Here is a 20,257-nt window from a genome sequence, read left to right on the forward strand (position 1 = left end):
GGTCACTGGCAAGGTTCTGGCCATGAAATAAAAGCAGAAATCTAAGAATTCTTTTCACCTCTAGAATAGTTTTTGCTTTTCTAACAAAAAGTAGATATGGTATTTCCCCTGCCCTTTCTTCTTCTGCCCTGAACCCCAGAGTTATGCTTAAAATGGTAGCAGTGACTTATGACCACAGGAGACACTTGTGGTCTAAAGGAAAATACGTTCAGCACTGAAAATCCAAGGTCCTTGGTGAGACTATTTAGTTGCTGACTGACTGCAAACAACCACCTACCCCTGGGCTTCTTGTTACATAAGGAAAACAGTCTCATGTGAATCTAGGCCATTGTCAGGTGACAATTTGCACTTACAATTGAATACATTTCATTTGATGTGCCACCATTCTCAGCTTGAAAATGCTATGGCATAAAATTATTGCCTCAAGCACGGCTCTCTATAATTGCCCATTTCAAGAATCACACACTAATTAACAGTCTCTTTGTCTAACATCCAGATTCCTGAAATGAAAATCTGATGTTGCCAATTTCAGTGAGGTGCCTAAGCCTGGTTGATTATCTGTATTACAGAACAGAATCCCATGGACCACCATTCAGTGGAAACCAGGAGAGCAGACTAGACAGTGTCAGCATGAGTAGGACAGAACTGTCACATGGAATTATGTTGGCCCCAGTGAGAAGCAGGCAGAAGTAGAGGTGAGAATTATAAATAGGCTGACAGGAGAAAAAGGCCTCAGTAGCCCTAATGAGAAAAATTCTTAAGCTTAACACAGACTCCACAGAAAAAAATGCTTAGTAGGAAAGATGTTTAGTAGTCAATATCTACCATACCCATGATGTTCATTTTTGCTATCTCTGTTGACTCACCTGTTCTTTATTCCCTTAGGACTCTTAAACTGAAATTTCATGGTTGGCATGAGTCATTTACTACAGCCAGAAACCATTTCTTGAAAGCAACTACTTATTTCCCTTTTTCCTATTTCTGCTCTGCCTTTTTGAACAAACATATGCATACTTGTAAGCATTAAATGTTTCCTTGATTCCCAGGAATAAAGATATGTATGGTTGGTTGAGGTGATCTCCTTTAGGGAAGGAATTGGCTCAGTTGTGCCTATTCATTCAGAATGCTGCTTGGCAGAAGTTTAGATCTGCAGGAGCAGGAAGACTAGACAACTCAGGGTTATGCAGTTAATGGCTCTTACCCAGAAACTTTTACCCAGCTGTAAGAGAATTGTAAGAAGTTGGCAGACTGATTATACCAACAGGATTTCTGAACTCCTTAGTATTTACTGGTTTGTTAATATTGTACTAAGACAGCCAACATCCAGTTTTGTTTTGTTTTTCTTCTACTTTTGGGTTTATTCAGAGTAGTATTCTTGCCCTCTGGCTTTTTACTTCCTTAGAGACAACACTAAGCAGATTAGCACTTCTTCCTGCTCTTCCTGCTTCATAGCCAGTTTGCTTCCTCTAAAGTCAACTGTTTCAGGCAGACCATCCCAGTGGTTAGATTCTATAACAGAAGTGTTGTAACCTTCAAGTGGCAATAGCTGACCTCAAAGACATTACGTGAAAGTAAAAATAAATGTGTATGCTATGCAACACTGGCAAATGCTTCAACTGGTCATCATGAATTGTGCTGAACTTTAAAACAGTACTTTGTCTGTACACTAGCATCATCAGAGAAGCTTTAAACTATGACAATGCCTAAATCCCACACAAGAAATTCTCATGTAATTGGTCTAGGGCAGCAGTTCTCAACCTATGGGTCGTGACCCCTTTGGGGGTTGAATGACCCTTTCACAGGGGTCACCTAGAACAATCGTAAAACACATATTTCTGATTGAAATTCATAACAGTAGCAAAATTAAAGTTATGAAGTAGCAATGAAAATAATTTTATGGACTTCCAGTCAAGATGGCGTAGTAGGTAAATGCAGTATCGCGTCCTCCCACAACCACATCAAAGTTACAACTAAACTACAGAACAGCCATCATTCAAAACCACCTGAAATCAAGCTGAATGGAAGTCCTACAACTACAGAAATAAAGAAGCAGCCACATTGAGACTGGTAGGAGGGCCGGAGGTGGATAGACTGGTCCCACACCCATGTGTGGAGGATAAAAATCAGGAGGATACCTCAGCTGGGAAGGTCCTCACTGAGGACTGAGGGGTCCCCGTCCTACACCAGGTGCCCCACCCAGTGTTCCAGTGCCAGGAAGAGAAGTCCCCATCACTTCTGGCTGGAAAAAACCAGCAGGAACTGAGGCTCAGGGAGGCTGAGGTGGCAGGACCACCTGCCTGCTCTTCTTAAAGGGCCCACACATGGACTCATCAGACTCACTCCCTCTAAGCTTGGAGGGGAGGCAGCTTGAGGGGGCGCCGGAGACATTTGGCATTGGAGCGAGGGCTAGAGAGGGTACTTTCTCCGGGACAAATGTGCTATCAGAGGCCTTTGTTCCTTTGGTGAGCCCTTCCTTGGGGCAGCAGACAGCCACCATATCTGGGACTCCAGCAACCTAGCTCATACTGGTTGCCCTGCCCTAGTGATTCCCTGAGGTCCTGCCCCACCCAAATTTCAGGCCCACCCAAGCTGTTGCCAGTTGCTTTACCATAGGATTGGCCTGTCTTAGATCCTGCTTCAGGTTTTCCTAAATTCTTTCAAATAAGCAGCATCTGGTCTCAGCTAGCCCCATACCTCTTGTTAAGTAATACATAAAAACAAACACAGGGATGCAGCCAAAATGAGGAGACAAAGAAACAGGTCACAAATAAAAGAACAAAAACAATCTCCAGGAAAAGAACTAAGTGAAATAGAGATAAGCAATCTAACAGATGCTGAGTTCAAAATACTGCTCATAAGGATGCTCAATGAACTTAGTGAGAACCTCAGTGAACTTAGTGAGGGCCTCAAGAGCATAAAAAAGGACCAGTCAGAAATGAAGGATGCACAGTCAGAAATGAAGGAGCCATTAACTGAAATAAAGAATAATTTACACAGATTCAATAGTAGAGTAGGTAAAGCCAAGAAGCAAACCATCAATTTGGAATATAAGGAAGCAAAAAACACCCAATCAGAATAGCAAAAAGAAAAAAGAATTAAAAAAAAAAAAAATGAGGATAGTGTAAGGAGCCTTTGGGACAACTTCAAGCATGCCAGCATTCACATCTTGGGGGTGCCAGCAGAAGAATAGAGAGAACAAGAAATTGAAAACCTGTTTGAAACAATAATGGAAGAAAACTTTCCTAACTTGGTGAAGGAAACAGACATACAAGTCCAGGAAGCATAGAGAGTCCCAAACAAGGTGAACCCCAAGAGCCCCACACCAAGACACATCATCATCAAAATGCAAAACTTCAAGGCAAAGAGAGAATCTTAAAAGCAGCAAGAGAAAAGCAGTTAGTTACCTACAAGGGAGTTCCCATAAGGCTGTCAGCTGATTTCTCAAAAGAAACTTTGCAGGCCAGAAGGGAGTGACAAGAAATATTCAAAGTGATGAAAAGCAAGAACCTAAACCAAGATTATTCTATCCTGCAAAGCTGTCATTTAGAATCGATGGCCATATACAGAGTTTTCCAGACAAGAAAAAGTTAAAGGAGTTCATCACCACCAAACCATTATTATGTGAAGTGTTGAAGGGTCTTTTTGAAGAAAAAGATAAAATATATGAACAAACAGAATGGCAATGAATACATATTTATCGACAATGGAATCTACAAATAAAATGTACAGGCAGAACAGAAACATTCTCGTAGATACAGAGAACATTTTGTTGGTTGCCAGATGGGAGGGGGGTTGGGAGAATAGGTGGAAGAGGTGAAGAGATTAAGAAGAACAAATTGGTTGCTAGACTGACAAACCCTAAAGAGAAGGTGTTGGGGGATGGGAAGAAATAAACCAAAGAACTTATATGCATAACCAATGGACACAGACAACAGTGTGGGAAAAGGTAGGAGGGGGGAGGAGGGGATCAATGGGGGAAAAATGAGGAACATCTGTAATACATTCAACAATAAAGATAAAAAAGAAAAGAAAAACAAACACAAAAAATCCAAAAAAAAACAACAATAATTTTATGGTTGGGGGCCACCACAACATAAGGAACTGTATTAAAGGGTCATGGCATTAGGAAGGTTGAGAACCACTGGTCTAAGGTGTGGCTTGGGCATCTGGAACTTAAAACTCCCCCAGGTACTTTTAATAAGCCAAAGTTAAGCATTGCCGCTTAAAGAAGAAACAGGAAATAGGGAAGTATATATAGCATTCCTGTTTGGGGGAGGGGATAGGATTTGAGTCCAGTGTCCCTAGAATTGGAGACTGGGAGAATCACCCCCACCAAAAATCTGAAGGACTGCCTATACCTACAAGAAACATCTGGGAGGCAACTCTAGGCTAAGAGGGGCTGGAGAGACTTGGGCAAGACCCTAATGAAACAACCTTTCTCTGGGCTGGGATCCTGAAGAGCTGTGACTTGGCAGTGGGAGCACAAATTTTGATGAGGAATGAGCAGAGGGTAACTTCTGACATGCTGACAATGTTTCATGTCATGACTTTGGTGAGGATTACCTGGATTTTGGTTTTATGTTAATTTGCTAATCTGTACATTTGTGTTTTTAACACATTTTTATTTATTTGCTATACTTCATCAAAAACAAAAATATGCCCGGCTGGTGTGGCTCAGTGGTTGAGCATCAACCCATGTACGAAGAGGTCGCTGGTTCAATTCCTGGTCAGGGAACATGCCCAGGTTTGGGGCCAAATCCCCAATGGGGGCATGCAGGAGGTGGCCAATCGATGTTCTCTCTCATTGATGTTTCTCTCTCTCTCTCTCTTTCTCTCTCTCTCCCTTCCTCTGTTTCTAAAAATAAATTTTAAAATATTAAATATATATATATTATTGCCTGGCTGGAAAGATCTATACAGGTCACTCTCTTATATTGAAATAGAAGGAAATATATTTAGTGTTGGGCTTGATCATTGATCCCCAAAAGCTGATTATCAGAGCCTGACTATGAAAAACAACTGGGAATTATTAAAAGTCCAGGTTCCCAGACCCCAATCTCCTGAGATCCAAGCTCAGCAATTCTGAGATAAAGCCCAGGAATCTATGTTTTCATTGAGCAGCCAAGTGAATCTAATCCTTGGAAGTTTTGCCTGGTGACTACCATGCGTTCCACAGAAGCAGTACATCAGGAACATAGGCCCAGGCAGAGGACTTGGATTTTGAAAGCCCTCTGGACCTGAAGAATCCATAGCTCCTGGAATAGCAATCAATGTGTAACTTATATTTAGAGCTAGATTTCAGAGAAAATAGACTTTATTCTTATCAGTGTCTTAATTACTTGAACTCAAGAAAGCAGAAATCTCTATACAACCCAACAGTTTGGAAATAAAACATTAGCATGAGAAGTTGCTTCCAAAATATGATTTAAAGGGAGATAACTTTATAATAAAATGTCTCTCTTGTACCTTGAATATGAAAGTCATACAAAATGTCTTCATGTGACCAAACCATAAAAGCTATTTCTGAACCAAAGTTCCACATAGAGACAAATCTCAAAGGTTGTAGTATTAACTGCAACTGTCTAGGAAAAATGTTCCAGAAAAAAGGAATGACTAGAAAAGTCATGGTTTGGAAATTATTTTATTACATTTAATAACTGGCTAATCTCTACCTCTACAGTTAATGACTGAATTATAATACACCCTACTAGTAATTCCCAGCTCTTTAAGCTTCAAAATGAATAATCTTGCCCTAGCTGGGTAGCTCAGTTGGTTAGAGTATCCCCCTGATATGATAAGGTAGTGAGTTTAATCCTTGGTTAGGGCACATACAAGAATTAACCAATGAATGCATAAAGAAGTGGAATAACAAATTAATCAATCAATCAATCAATCACTCTTTCTCTCTATCTCTCTCTTAAGTCAATAAATATAAAACTTTTTAAATAATCTTGTTTGAGGTTTTATTTATAATAGTCCTTCTATTTGTGCTACACTGCATAAGATCCTTTATATAGTCTGTATTTTTGGACTATATCCAAAAAAGTCACATATGTAGGTTAGGCATTATTTTAGTCCATTCAATATGCTATAACAAAATACTATATACTGGGTGGTTTATAAACAACAGAATTTATTACTTATAACTCTGGAGGCTGGAAGTCTGAAATCAGGAATCCAGCTGATTCATTGTTTGATGAGAGCCCATTTCCTGGTTGATAGGAGGCCATCTTGTTGCTGTGTCCCCACATGGTGAGAGGGAAACCAAAAAACACAGGTTCAGCTGCCTGTCACAGGCAAACCAAACTTGTGAGATAGGTGCTGGTTCAAAAGAAAAGAGGTTTTATTCAGTAGCCACATGACCTAGGAGAATGGCAGACTCTCCTCTCAAAGACCAAGCTCTCTTTCTGTTCAAACCTGCCATTCTTACAGGGATAAGGAGGGCAGGGTTTTTTATATTCAATTACCTTGCTAGCTGTTGGTGCACTTGGGGCCCTACCCATTTATTTTCCTAGCTTTTGTCATGCACAGTGTAAGAACCTGCCCCTGCCACTATCTTGGCCAATATGGGAGACTCCCTGGCACTCCAAATTACTGTCTATGGTAACAGAAGGAGCACTAATCTCATTCATAAATGCTCCATACTCATCACCTTATGACTAAAGTCACCACATCCTGATACTATCACCTTGGTGTTAGGATTTCAACATATGAATTGGGGGGAGCACATTTATATAGTCAAGCATATCTCTTGATACCATGGTAAAAAATGAGGCAGGATAGTTAGATGTCAGGAGAATCTTTGACAATTAGGAAAAGGAAAACTGAGCTACCTGGTTAGACAGATAGAGCCAAAAAATTCAAGCAATTTATAGCCAGCTAGTAAATTGCAGAATTTTATCTTCCATAACCAAGGAGACTTGAGATCAAATGATGTACATCTCACCTCTCTAACCAGACAGTAAATAGCTTAAATCACCTTGGTTGAGGAGATAGAATACAGAGACCCAATTAGTGCCATTAATGCCAGCCAAAGCCAAAGACAGATAAAGTTAAGGGAATAAATAACAACAACAACAACAAAACAATTACAATCAAACAAATTTTAAATAGAGATAAAGTCAACCGGAAAATGACCTTGGTCTCTCTCTGAGTTCATTTTGGTACATCAAAATATTAAAGAACACATCGTGCCCTGGCCGGTTTGGCTCAGCGGTTGGAGCGTCGGCCTGCAGTACAGAGAGACCCGGGTTCGGTTCCCGCTAAGGGCACGTACCTCGGTTGCAGTTAGTCCCCGGCCCTGGTTGGTCGTGCGGGTGGCAGCCACTCGATGTGTCCCTTCACATCGATGTTTCTCTCTCTCTCTCCCTCTCTCTCCCTCCCGCTCTATCTGAACAAAAAATGGAAAAATGTCCTTGGGTGAGGATAAAAAAAAAGAACACATCATAAAAGCTGATTAATATTCTGCTAAAACTCTCCCCTGAGACTTCCCCTAGGATTTCTACCTGCAATAAAGAAATAAAAGCCCTCAACACAAAAAAAAATGCTAACACAGGTTTCTCTGGAGCAAACCCATGCCTTTTCTTTCTTGGGTGTAAACTTTGTCCTAAATTTTTAAGGTCACCACAAGACTTGCAACCAGGGGATCAGTGGACAGCAGTACCACGTCCCATGCTTACCCCATCAAACTATCTCCAAGGCCCCCTTTTCTCTGACTTTTTAGTGAGCTAACAACATCCCTGCCTTAGCTCATTTCTTTTCTATAACATTTCTAGAGAGCCAAAGCAGCCCCACCTAGACCCTCTCTTGTTGCTTCTTCTATCCTAAGCCCTTCTTTTGTTTCAATATCCCCAGCTTTAATAAATGTGCTCTCAAAATAATCTGGACTCATGTTATGAAGTGTTTCCTGTACAGCATCAAGAGAACCCACACACTGTTGGCCAGCCTGAGGCAGACCTGCTCTGAACCTGGTCCCATTCCAGTGACACAAGATGAGCTTGGATGTATATTTCAATCTTGTTTCTATTGTAGCCAAATTGGAATCACCTTAAATGTCCATTAAAAATAGTTAAATAAATGCTCAAATTCAATGGTTGGCCTTAGGCAATCATTACAAACAATAACATAGAACTAGGTATACTGATAGGGAGAGATTCACATTATACTGGGAGGAAAAACAAAACAAAACAGTAATACATAGTTTCTTGATAACTTATGCAAAATACTAGAATAAGATGTATGTTAGAATTCAAATCTTTTGCATTTTTGGAACAATACACAGGGCATTCTCTTTCTGTGACTGCAGATTAAATAAGAGTCTCACACTCTCAGTTAGGACAATGATGAACTAAATATTTAAAGTGTTTGCTAGAAGATACTGGAGAACCTGAACATGGTGAAAAAGGTCATGGGCCCAGAAACATAAGTCTAGTAACAGCAACTTTTTCCCTGAGTGCATTTGCAGATTCCAGAGAAGAAGGTTGAGAGGTCAAGCCATATCTCTGATAGCTAGTTCTGAGTTAGATGGTTTAGAGAAACACTTAAGATTTTTTGAGCATCCTGCAAAATTAAGAAACAGTTTCCCACAGTTCTGGCTGACTCAATAACATGCTTCAGTTTTATTTTCTTAATTTAATTTTTTATTGTTGACTGTATTACATATGTCCTCCATTTCCCCCCTTTACATACCTCCACCCACCCCCTGCCCTACCCCACCCCAGACCTTTAGCACACTATTGTCTGTGTCCATGGGCTATGTACATGTGCATATAAATTATTTGGTTAATCTCTTGTCCCACCACCACCTCCACTCTGAGATCTGTCAGTCTTTTTCATGCACTCATGCCTCTGGACCTATTCTGTTTATCAGTTTACTTTATTCACTAAATTCCACATATAAATGAGATCATGTGATATTTGTCTTTCCTTGACAGGCTTATTTTGATAGCATATCAATCTCCAATTCCATCCATGCTGTCGCAAAGAGTGAGAGAGCCTTCTTTTTTATAGCTGTATAGTACTCTATTGTGTAATTGTACCACAACTTTTTTATTCACTCATCTACTGATAGGCACTTGAGCTGTTTCCAGACTTGGCTATTGTAAATAACATAGCTATGAACATAGGAGTGCATATATTTATTCTGATTGATGTTTTGGGATTCCTAGGATATATTTCCAGAAGTGAAATTACTCGGTCAAAAAGCAGTTTTATTTTTTATTTTTTTAGAGAACTTTATACTGTTTTCCACTGTGGCTGCACCAGTCTGCATTCCAACAAGCAGGGCTTGCTTTTTTCCACATTTCACCAGCATTTGTTGTTTGTTGATTTATTGAGGGTAGACATTCTGTCAGGTGAGGTGATACCTCATTTTTGTTTCAATTTGCCTCTCTGTGAGTGGTGACATTGAACATTTTCTCATATGTCTATCGCCATCTGTATGTCCTCTTTGGAAGAGCCTATTCAGGTCATCTATCCATTTTTTGTTTGTTTGTTTGATTTATCAATTAAAGTTGATGTACAATATTATATTAATTTCAGGTTTACAATATAGTGATTAGACATTTATATAACTTACAATGTGATCACCCTAATAAGTCTAGTAACCATCTGACACCATATATAGTTATTACAACACTGTTAACTAAATTCCATATACTGTACTTTACACACCCATGACTTTTTATAAAAGGTAATTTGTATTTTTTAATTAATTTATATTTGTTACAGATGTTTCTCTTTTTTCCCTCCCTAGACACCCTCCTCTCGATCATGCCTCACCACCCCTAGAATTGTTGTCTTTGTACATTGGTTACACATACATGCATATAAGTTCTATGGTTTATCTAATCACTAATCTCACCTCCTTCCTCTGAGGTTTGTCAGTCTGAACCGTACTTTTTTCTGTCTCTAGGTCTATTTTATTCATTATATTTCACAAAGAAGTGAGATGATGTGTATTTGTCTTTCTCTGATTGGCCTATTTTGCTTAGCATAATATTCTCCAGGTCCCACCATATTGTCTCAAAGGATGAGATCTCTCTTTCTTACAGCTGCATAGTGTTCCATTGTGCATATATACCACAGCTTTTTCATCCATTCATCTATTGATGGACACTTGGGCTGTTTGCAGATCTTAGCAATTGTAAATAGTGCTTCTATGAACATAGGGGTGCATATATTCTTTCTGACTGGTGTTTCAGGCTTTGTAGGATATAGTCCTAGAACTGGGATCACTGAGTTAAATGGCACTTCAATTCTTAATTTATTGAGGAAATACCATATTGTTTTCCATAGGAGCTGCACCAGTCTGCATTCCCACCAGCCGTGTACTAGAGTGTCCTTTTTTTCACACTCTTGCAAGCTCTTGTTGTTTGATGATTTGTTGATGGCAGTTAATCTGGCTGGTGTGAGGTGATTCCTCACAGAGATTTTAATTTGCATCTCTCTGGTCATTTGTGATGTTGAGCATTTTCTCATATGTCTCTTGGCTATTTGTATGTTTGTTTGTTTGTTTTTTTGGAAAGGTGTCTCTTTAGTTCCTCTGCCCAGTTTTTTAATTGAGTTCTTTGTCTTCCTTTTGTTGAGTTGTATGAACACTCTATATATTTTAGAAATTAACCACTTATATGATATATCATTGGCAATTATGTTCTCCCATATAGTGGGTTCCCTTTCCAATTTGATTCTCATTTCTTTTGCTATGCAGAAGCTTTTTAGTTTGATGTAGTCCCATGTGTTAATTTTTTCCTTGGTTTCTCTTGCCTTAGGAATTATATCAGTAAAAATTCTGCTGGGTGTGATGTCTAAAATTTTGTTGCCTACATTTTCTTCTAGGACTTTTATGGATTCACAAGACACATTTAAGTCTTGTATGAATTTTGAGTTTATTCTTGTGTGTGGTGTAAGTTGATGGTCTAGTTTAAATTTTTTTGCATGTAGCTGTCCAATTTTTCCAATACCATTTATTAAAGAGGTTGTCTTTACTCCATTGTATGCTTTTTCCAGCTTTGTCAAATATCGATTGAGCATAATGTCTTGGGTCAATTTCTGGGTTTTTTATTCTGTTCCATTGATCTATATGTCTGTTGTTTTTTTATCCTCACCCGAGGACATTTTTTTTTTTTTTTGATATTTTGTTCAGATAGAGTAGGAGGGAGAGAAATAGAGAGAGAGAGAGAGAGAGAGAGAGAGAGAGAGAGAGACATCAATGTGAAAGGGACATATCGAGTGGTTACCACCCACACGACCCAACCAGGGCTGGGGACAAACTGCAACCAAGGTATATTGCCCTTAGCAGAAACCAAATCCAGGTCTTTCCAGACCTCAGGCCAATGCTCTAACTGCTGAGCCAAACCAGCCAGGGCTATATGTAGTTTTCTGCAAATGGGTCCTTTACTTCTTTGGTTAAGTTTATTCCTAGGTATCTTAATTTTTTTTTTCTTTTTTGGTCATCATGGTAAATGGAATTGTTTTTTTAGTTTCTCTTTCTGTGAGTTCACTATTGGTATGCAAGAATGCTGTCGATTACTTGATGTTAATTTTGTATCCTGCTACCTTGCCAAATTAATTTATTAAATCTAGTAGATATTTGATGGAGTCTTTAGGGTTTTCTATGTATACTATTATGTCATCTGTGAATAGTGACAGTTTCACTTTCTTCTTTCCAATTTGGATCCCTTTTATTATTTCTTTTTGTCTGATTGCTGTGGCTAAGACTTCTAGTACTATGTTAAATAAGAGTGGAGAAAGTGGGCATCCTTATCTTGTTCCTGTTCTTAAGAAATATGCTTTTAGCCCTGGCTGGTTTGGCTCAGCAGTTAGAGCGTCGGCCTACAGTCCAGGGAGACCCAGGTTCTGTTCCCGCTAAGGGCATGTACCTTGGTTGCAGTTTGTCCCTGGCCATGGTTGGTTGTGCAGATGGCCGCCAATGGATGTGTCCCTTTCACATCGATGTTTCTCTCTCTCTGTCCCTCCCACTCTATCTGAACAAAAAATGGGAAAAATTGTCCTCGGGTGAGGATAGAAAAAAGAAAAAGAAAAATGCTTTTAGGTTTTGGCCATTGAGTATGATATTGCCTCGAGGTTTTTCATATATGGCTTTTATGATGTTGTGACATGATCCCTCTATTACCACATTGCTGATCGTTTTTATCAGAAATGGGTGCTGGATTTTGTCCAATAATTTTTCAGCATTTTTTTTTATATAATAATGTGGTTTTTATCTTTCATTTTGTTATGTGGTGTATCACATTTATTGATTTGTAAATATTATGTCAGCCTTGCATCCCTGGAATGAATCCCATTTGGTCCTGTTGAATAATTAAAAAAAATTTTTTTCTTTATTGATTTTTAGAGAGAGAGAAAGTAAGTGGGAGAGAGTGATAGATAAATCAAGGAGAGAGAACATCTATCGGCCACCTTCTGCATGCTCCCGAGTGGGGATCAGGCCCACAATCTGGGAATGTGTCCTGAGTGGGAATCGAACTTGTGACATTTTGGTGGTTGATGCTCAACCACTGAATCACACTGACTAGACAATAACTTTTTAAATATATTGCTGGATCCTATTTGCTAATATTTTGTTAAGGATTTTGGCATGTATTCACAAGGGATATTGGCCTTCAGTTTTTCTTTGTAGTGTCTTTATCTGGTTTGGGAATTAGAATTATGCTAGCCTCATAAAACGAATGTGGAAGTATTCCGCCTTCTTGAATTTTGTGGAATATTTTGAAGAAAATGGATATTAGATCTTCTTTGAATGTTCTATAACCCCCCCCCCCATAAAGCCATGTGGGCCTAGGCTTTTGTTTGCTGAGAGATTCTTGATTACATTTTCTATTTCCTTAGTTGTTATTAGTCTGTTCAAGTTTTCTATCTCTTCCTGGTTCAATTTTCAGACTATGCGTTTCTAGAAATTTGTCCATTTTGCCTAGATTGCCCAATTTTTTGGCGTATAATTATTCATAGCATTTATTAATGATCCTTTGTATTTCTGTGGTGTCAGTTGTTACTTCTCTTTTATCTCTGACTTTGTTTATTTGGGTCCTCTCTTTTTGTTTCTTGGTGAGTCTGGCTAAGAATCCACCAATTTTGTTTATCTTTTTTAAAAAAACAGCTCTTTGTTATATTGATCTTTTGAATTGTTTTTTTTTTTTTTAGTCTATGTTGTTTATTTCTGCTCTGACCTTTATTTCTTTTCTTCTACTTGCTCTGGGTTTTCCTTTTTTTACTTTCTAGTTTTTTTAAGTTGTGCGTTTATATCATTGATTAGAAATTTTTCTTGTTTCTTGACATAGCCCTGTAGTGCTATGAACTTCCCTCTCGGGACTGCTTTCACTTTGTCTCATAGATTTTGTGTTGTGTCTTCATTTTCCTTGGCTTCCAGGAAGTTTTTAATTTCTTCCTTGATCTCCTTGGTAACCTATTCATTGTTTAATAACATGGTATTTAGCCTTCATGTGTTTGAATGGTTTTGCTGAAATTCATTTCTAGTTTCATGCCCTTGTGATTAGAGAAATCATGATAAGATTTCAATCTTAAACTTGTAGAGACTTAGTCTGTGTCCTAACATGTGGTCTATCTTTGAGAATGTTTCATGTGTACTTGAGAAAAATGTGAATTCTGCAGTTTTCAGGTATAATTCTCTTAGATATCCATTAAATCCATTTGATCTAGTGCATCATTTAGAGTCTGTTTCCTTGTTACTATTTTTTTTTTAGAGGATCTATCCAGTAATGTCAGTGGGATGTTGAAGTCCCCTGCTATGATTGTATTGCTGTCGATATCTCCTTTGAAGTCCTCCAGAAAATTTTTAACATATTTTGGTGCTCTTATATTGGGTTCATATATGTTTACCAAAGTTATATCTTTCTGTTGGATAGATCCTTTAAATATATGTAGTGACCCTCTTTGTCTCTAGTTATGGCCTTCATTTTTAATTCAATGTATCAGATATGAATATTGCTACCCTAGCTCTTTTTTTCTTTCCATTTGTTTGGAAAATGTTTTTTCTATCCCTTCACTTTCAACCTTTGTGAGTCTTTTACTGTGAGGTGCATCTCTTGTAAACAACATATAATGAATGAGTCATGCTTTCTTATCAAATCAGTTACTCTGTCTTTTGATCGGAGTGTTCAATCCATTTACATTTAAGGTTATGATTGATATGTACTTATTAATGCCATTTTTGTTTAATGTTGTTATATTTTTCTTCCTATTTCTTCTACTAATTACAGCAGTCCTTTTAACATTTCTTGCAATGCTGGTTTGGTGCTAATATATTCCCTTAGCCCTTTTTTTTGTCTGGGAAGCTGTTCATTTCACCTATTTTTTTTTTTTTTTTTATCATTTTTTTTTTTATTTTTTTATTGAGGTTCTTGTATATGGTATGAGCAAATGGTCTAGTTTCATTATTTTGCATGTGCTTGTTCAATTTCTTCTACACCATTTATTGAAGAGACTGCCTTTACTTCAAAGTATGTTTTTGTCTCCTTTGTAAAATATTAATTAACCATTATTGCATAGGTCAAATTTTGGGGTCTCTGTTCCATTCCATTAACCTATATGCCTATATTTGTGCCAGTACCAGGCCGTTTTGATGACAATGACCTTGTAGTTTGACATTCTGTATTGTTATCCCTCTAGCTTTGTTCTTATTTTTCCAGATTGCTGAGGCTTTTTTAAAATATATTTTTTTCTTTATTGATTTTAGAGACAGAGGAATAGAAAAGGAGAGAGAGAGAGAAACATCAATGAAAGAGAGCATTGACTGACCGCCTCTTGCATGTCCTCTCCCCCACTGGGAATTTGGTCCACAACCTGGGCATGTGTCCTGACTGGGAATTGAACTGGTGACCTTTTAGTGCATGAATCGATGCTCAACCACTGAGCCACACCAGTCAGGCTTGGTGTGTTTCTTTGTTCAATATAAAAATTTTAGAATATTTGTTCTAGATTTTGAAATATACCATTGATATTTTAATAAGGATTGCATTGAATCTATAGATTGTTTTGGGTAATATGTAAATTTCAATGATGTTAAATATTCCAATGCATGAGCATGGTATATGCTTCCAGTTGTTTGTATCTTCCCTTATTTCTTTTTCAACATACTATAGTATTTCAAATGCAGGTCTTTTACTTTCTTGGTTAGGTTTATTCCTAAGTATCTTACTTTGTGTTGAAATAGTAAATTAGATTTTTTAATTAATTAATTAATTAATTTTTGTTACAGATGTTTCTTCTTTTTCTCCCACTGATTTCCCCCTCCCCACCCTGTCCTCAGCTTTGTTGTCCATGTCCATTGTTCATGCATACATGCATATACATTCTGGGGTTTATCTCTCCCCCACCACTCCCTCTTCTGGGGATTGTCAGTCTGTATCTCACTTCCACATCTCTAGGACTACCCCATTCCCCAGACTGTTATGTTCATTATATTCCACAAATTAGTGAGATCATATGATATTTGTCTTTCTCTGTTTGGCTTGTTTCACTTAGCAAAATACTTTCCAGGTCCCTCCATGTCGTCTCAAAGGATAAGAGATCTTTCTTTCTTACAGCTACATAGTACTCCATTGTGTATATGTACCACAACTTTTTTTATCCATTCGTCTACTGATGAACATTTGGGCTGTTTCAAGATCTTAGCTATTGTAAATAGTGCTGCTATAAACCTGGGGGTACATATATTCTTTCTGATCGGTGTTTTAGGTTTCTTAGGGTATATTCCTCGAAGTGGGATCACTGGGTCAAATGGCAGCTCAATTTTTAATTTTTTGAGGTAACACCATATTGTTTTCCATAATGGGTGCACCAGTCTGCATTCCCACCAGCAGTGTACTAGAGTCCCCTTTTCTCCACACCATTGCCAACACTTGTTGTTTGATGATTTGTTGATGGCGGCCATTCTGACAGGTGTGAGGTGATACCTCATTGTTGTTTTAATTTGCATCTCTCTGATGATTAGTGATGTTGAACATTTCTTCATATGTCTCTTGGCCATTTGTATGCCCTGTTTGGAGAGGTGTCTATTCAGCTCCTCTGCCCATTGTTAAATTGGGTTCTTTGTCTTCCTTTTTTGAGTTGTATGAGCACCCTATATATATTAGAAATTAACCCATTATCTGATAAATCATTGGCAATTATGCTCTGCCATACAGCGGGTTGGCTTTCCATTTTGATGATTGTATCTTTGGCTGTGCAGAGGATTTGAGTTTGATGTAGTCCCATGTGTTCATTTTCTCCTTTGTTTTTGTTGCCTTAGGTGATGTATCAATGAAAATTTTTCTACGTATGATGTCTGAAATTTTGTTGCCTACATTTCCTTCTAGGATTTTTATGGATTCATGAGTCACCTTTAAGTTTTTTATCCATTTTGAGTTTATTCTTGTATATGGTGTAAGTTGATGGTCTAGTTTCTTTCTTTCTTTTTTTTTTTTTTTTTTTGCATGTAGCTGTCCAATTTTCCCAACACCATTTATTAAAGAGGCTGTCTTTACTCCACTCTATGCTCTTGCCACCTTTGTCAAATATTAATTGAGCATATTGCCTTGGGTCCATTTTTGCGTTCTTTGTTCTGTTCCACTGGTCTATTTGCTTGTTTTTGTGCCAGTACCAGGCTGTTTTGATTACAGTGGCTTTGTAGTATAACCTGAAATCTGCAGGGCCAGTGGGTCTGATGGGTCCAGTGGGCCCTATGGAAGTAAATGGCACTATGTGGCTCATTGGACCTATGGGTGTGTCTGGGCCTACGAGGCATATAGCAGTTCCCAGCACCCTCACCCTTATACCTGGAGTGAAGCTTGGAATGAGGCCAGACACTTCAGAGGCAAATGTCTGTAGCCCCTGCTGGATTTGCATTAAAGCCTGAATTGCTCTTGGGTTTGACATAGCTGACAGCTTGTCTGGATTCTGCATCTGCTGCAGGAAAGCAGAGACTTGTGAATGAATCCACTCCTGCAGCTGAGGATTCCAGAAAACATGAGGTTATTCAGCATCATATATGTAGCCTAATCTGGATTCTAGGTCAGCAACTGCATCATGCTTCTCATGTAAGACACAGAAAGCCTATTCTGGATTAGCTGGGGGCTTTCAGTTACCTGTTGCAGCAAGCTTTGCATTTCTGGGGTACTAAAGATGTTGGCAATGTAATTGGCTGCAGCCACAGTGTTACCAGTAGCACTATTGGAACGACTTGCTAGACCTACTGCTGCTGCTCTTGGTGGTGTCTGTGGTTGCAGAACTCTGAGTAGCTGGTGGTAGTGTCCATTGATTGGGTGGCAGATCTTGATTTTTGGTGTGAGAAGGCTGTGTACCTTCCCCAGAGCAGGAACTGTTCCTTACAGAGGCAAGTAGATTACCCCCAAACTGCTCTTGTACAGCATTCAGCATTAGCTCTTGAATGTTGGTGTACATGTGCCCTGCAGCATTATAGCCCCCCACCCCCCAGGATGCTTTCAGGATTGCTGAGAGCCAGGTCTTGGTTTCTAATCATCTCTTTTATCATGGCTGGATTCCTGGTAATTTCAAGGGTCTGCCTCATTTTATCTGGGTTGTTGAGCAGGAGACAACAACCCATTTTGGGGTTTCTCTGAATAAATTGGTGCATCTATGGATTGGCCATAATGAGCTGCCTCATCAGATCGGGATTCAAAAACATTCTCTGAACAAGGGGGTTTTTCATGATTTGGATCATCATCTCAGGGCTGGACAGAATCTACTGCTGCATCTGGTTCTGGAGCTCATTGCGGTTGGTCAAGCTCTAACCCAGGTTGCTAGGACCTGCAAGTATTCCCAGGCTTCCCAATTCATAGAGGTTGCTATTTATGGAAATAGGTATGGAGTTACTTCTAGGAGTCCAAGCAGTAGTAGTATTAGTTCCCGGGGCACTACTGGACTGTGTGGACTAGCCCTGAGGTTGGTTCTGGCTTTTGATGACAAGGTGAATGGTCATTCCATCAAGGGTGCTGTAATACATCAACGTATCTTGATCTTTTAAGATTTTTCTGACAAAAATCAGCACTAGATGACCTGTTTGGGATGTGAAGCATTTTAAAATTGCTTCCTTAAACTGCTGCACTGAACTATTCTTGAGCACCACAAACTCCTCTTTTTCTCTGGGAGTCTTCACAGTGACTTTGATGATTTGGAACTGGGCCTGGGCAGAGGCAGAGCCTTGGGTTGCAGCAGGGCCATGCCAGGGGTATGAGGGGCTGCTGCTTTTACTGTACTCAGGCTGCCCTCAGACATGGTGGCCACGGTGACACAGCTAGACCCTATTAACTTCTTGTAAAGAAGATAATTTATCCGTGCTTCTCTTAGATTCTTCTATTTTCCAATCAAGACATGCTTCCCATTCATTGAGTTTCATTTTAGGTCCATTTTTTCGTAACTTTTCATGCAAAAAAATTAATTTAGGCATCAATAGAATTTCATTTTACCCATGCTGAGTTTATATTGTTTTTGGAGAATTGCGTGAATTGCCTTTCTCTATTGCTAGTGGGAGTGGGGTTCTTGGGGCACCACTGAAATAACAATTTCCAGGGGCCCCCACAGGAGGGTAAAATGTAGTCAAAAGCTGCCCTGCCTGGTTTAGCTCAGTGATTAGAGCAAACTTATGAGTCATGGGTTCGAATCTGGTCAGGGGCACGTACCTTAATTGTGGTTCATCTCTGGTCCTGGTCGGGTTATGCAGGAGGGCAATCAATAGATGTGTCTCTCTCACATCTATGTTTTTTTTTCTCTCTCTCTGTTCCTCACTCCCACTATATCTGATGATAAAGAGAAAAATATCCTCGGGTGAGAATTAAAAAAAGAAGAAAAAAAAAGTACAAAGTTTTATTTATTTATTTATTTTTGTTTTCTTTTTTAAATTTTTTATTTTTTATTTTTATTTTTGTTACAGATGTTTCTCCTTTTTTACCTCATTGACACCTTCCTCCCCAACCCCCCCTCCCCATCTTCGGCTTTGTTGTCTATGTCCATTGGTTATGCATACATGCATATAAGTTATGTGGTTTATCTCTTCCCACCCCCCCACCAATCCCTCTTCCGAGGGTTATCAGTCTGTACCTACTTCCGTGTTTCTGGGTCTACCCTATACCTCCGACTGTTACATTCATTATATTCCATATATAAGTGAGATCAAGTGGTATTTGTCTTTTTTGCTTGGCTGGTTTCACTAGGGATAATACTTTCCAGGTCCCTCCATGTCGTCTCAAAGAATAAGAGATCTTTCTTTCTTACAGCTGCATAGTACTCCATTGTATATATGTACCACTGCTTTTTTATCCATTCGTCTACTGATGGACACTTGGGCTGTTTCCAAATCTTAGCTATTGTGAATACTGCTGCTATAAACAGTATTTCCTGATTGGTGTTTCTTCCTGATTGGTGTTTCAGGCTTCTTACGGTATATTCCTAGAAGCGGAATCACTGGGTCAAAAGGAAGCTCAATTTTTAATTTTTTGAGGTAACACCATATTGATTTCCATAGTGGCTGCACTAGTCTGCATTCCCACCAGCAGTGAACTAGAGTCCCTTTTTCTCTGCACCTTCGCCAACACTTGTTGTTTGATGATTTGTTGATGGTGGCCATTCTGACAGGTGTGAGGTGATACCTCATTGTTGTTTTGATTTGCCTCTCTCTGATGGTTAATGATGTTGAGCATTTCTTCATCTGTCTCTTGGACATTTGTATGTCTTGTTTGGAGAGGTGTCTATTCAGCTCCTCTGCCCATTGTTAAATTGGGTTCTTTGTCTTCTTTTGTTGAGTGGTATGAGTACTCTATATATTTTGAAAATTAACCCCTTATCTGATGTATCAATGGCAATGATGTTCTCCCATACAGTGGGTTGCCTTTCCATTTTGATGGTTGTTTCTTTTGCTGTGTGAAGCTTTTTAGTTTGATGTAGTCCCATGTGTTCATTTTCTCCTTTGTTTCTGTTGCATTAGTTGATGTATCATTGAAAATTCTGCTGCTTATACTGTCCGCCAATTTTGTTGCCTACAATTTCTTCTAGAATTTTTATGGATTCACGGGTCACATTTAAGTTTTTTATCCATTTTGAGTTTATTCTTGGGTAGGGTGTAAGTTGATGGTCTAGTTTCATTTTTTTGCATGTAGATGTCCAATTTTCCCAACACCATTTATTAAAGAGGCTGTCTTTACTCCACTGTATGCTCTTGCCACCTTTGTCAACTATTAATTGAGCATATTGCCTTGGGTCCATTTTTGCATTCTCTGTTCTGTTC

At 38.9% G+C, this 20,257-nt stretch overlaps 1 pseudogene; it reads right to left on the reverse strand.

Moving 5' to 3' along the window:
* Positions 1 to 732: 732 nt before the first annotated feature.
* Positions 733 to 18,447, reverse strand: LOC118619197 (annotated as a pseudogene).
* Positions 18,448 to 20,257: the final 1,810 nt, after the last annotated feature.

Source organism: Molossus molossus, unplaced genomic scaffold (genome assembly GCF_014108415.1).
Source record: "Molossus molossus isolate mMolMol1 unplaced genomic scaffold, mMolMol1.p scaffold_m16_p_6, whole genome shotgun sequence".
Classification (NCBI taxonomy): Eukaryota; Metazoa; Chordata; class Mammalia; order Chiroptera; family Molossidae; genus Molossus; species Molossus molossus.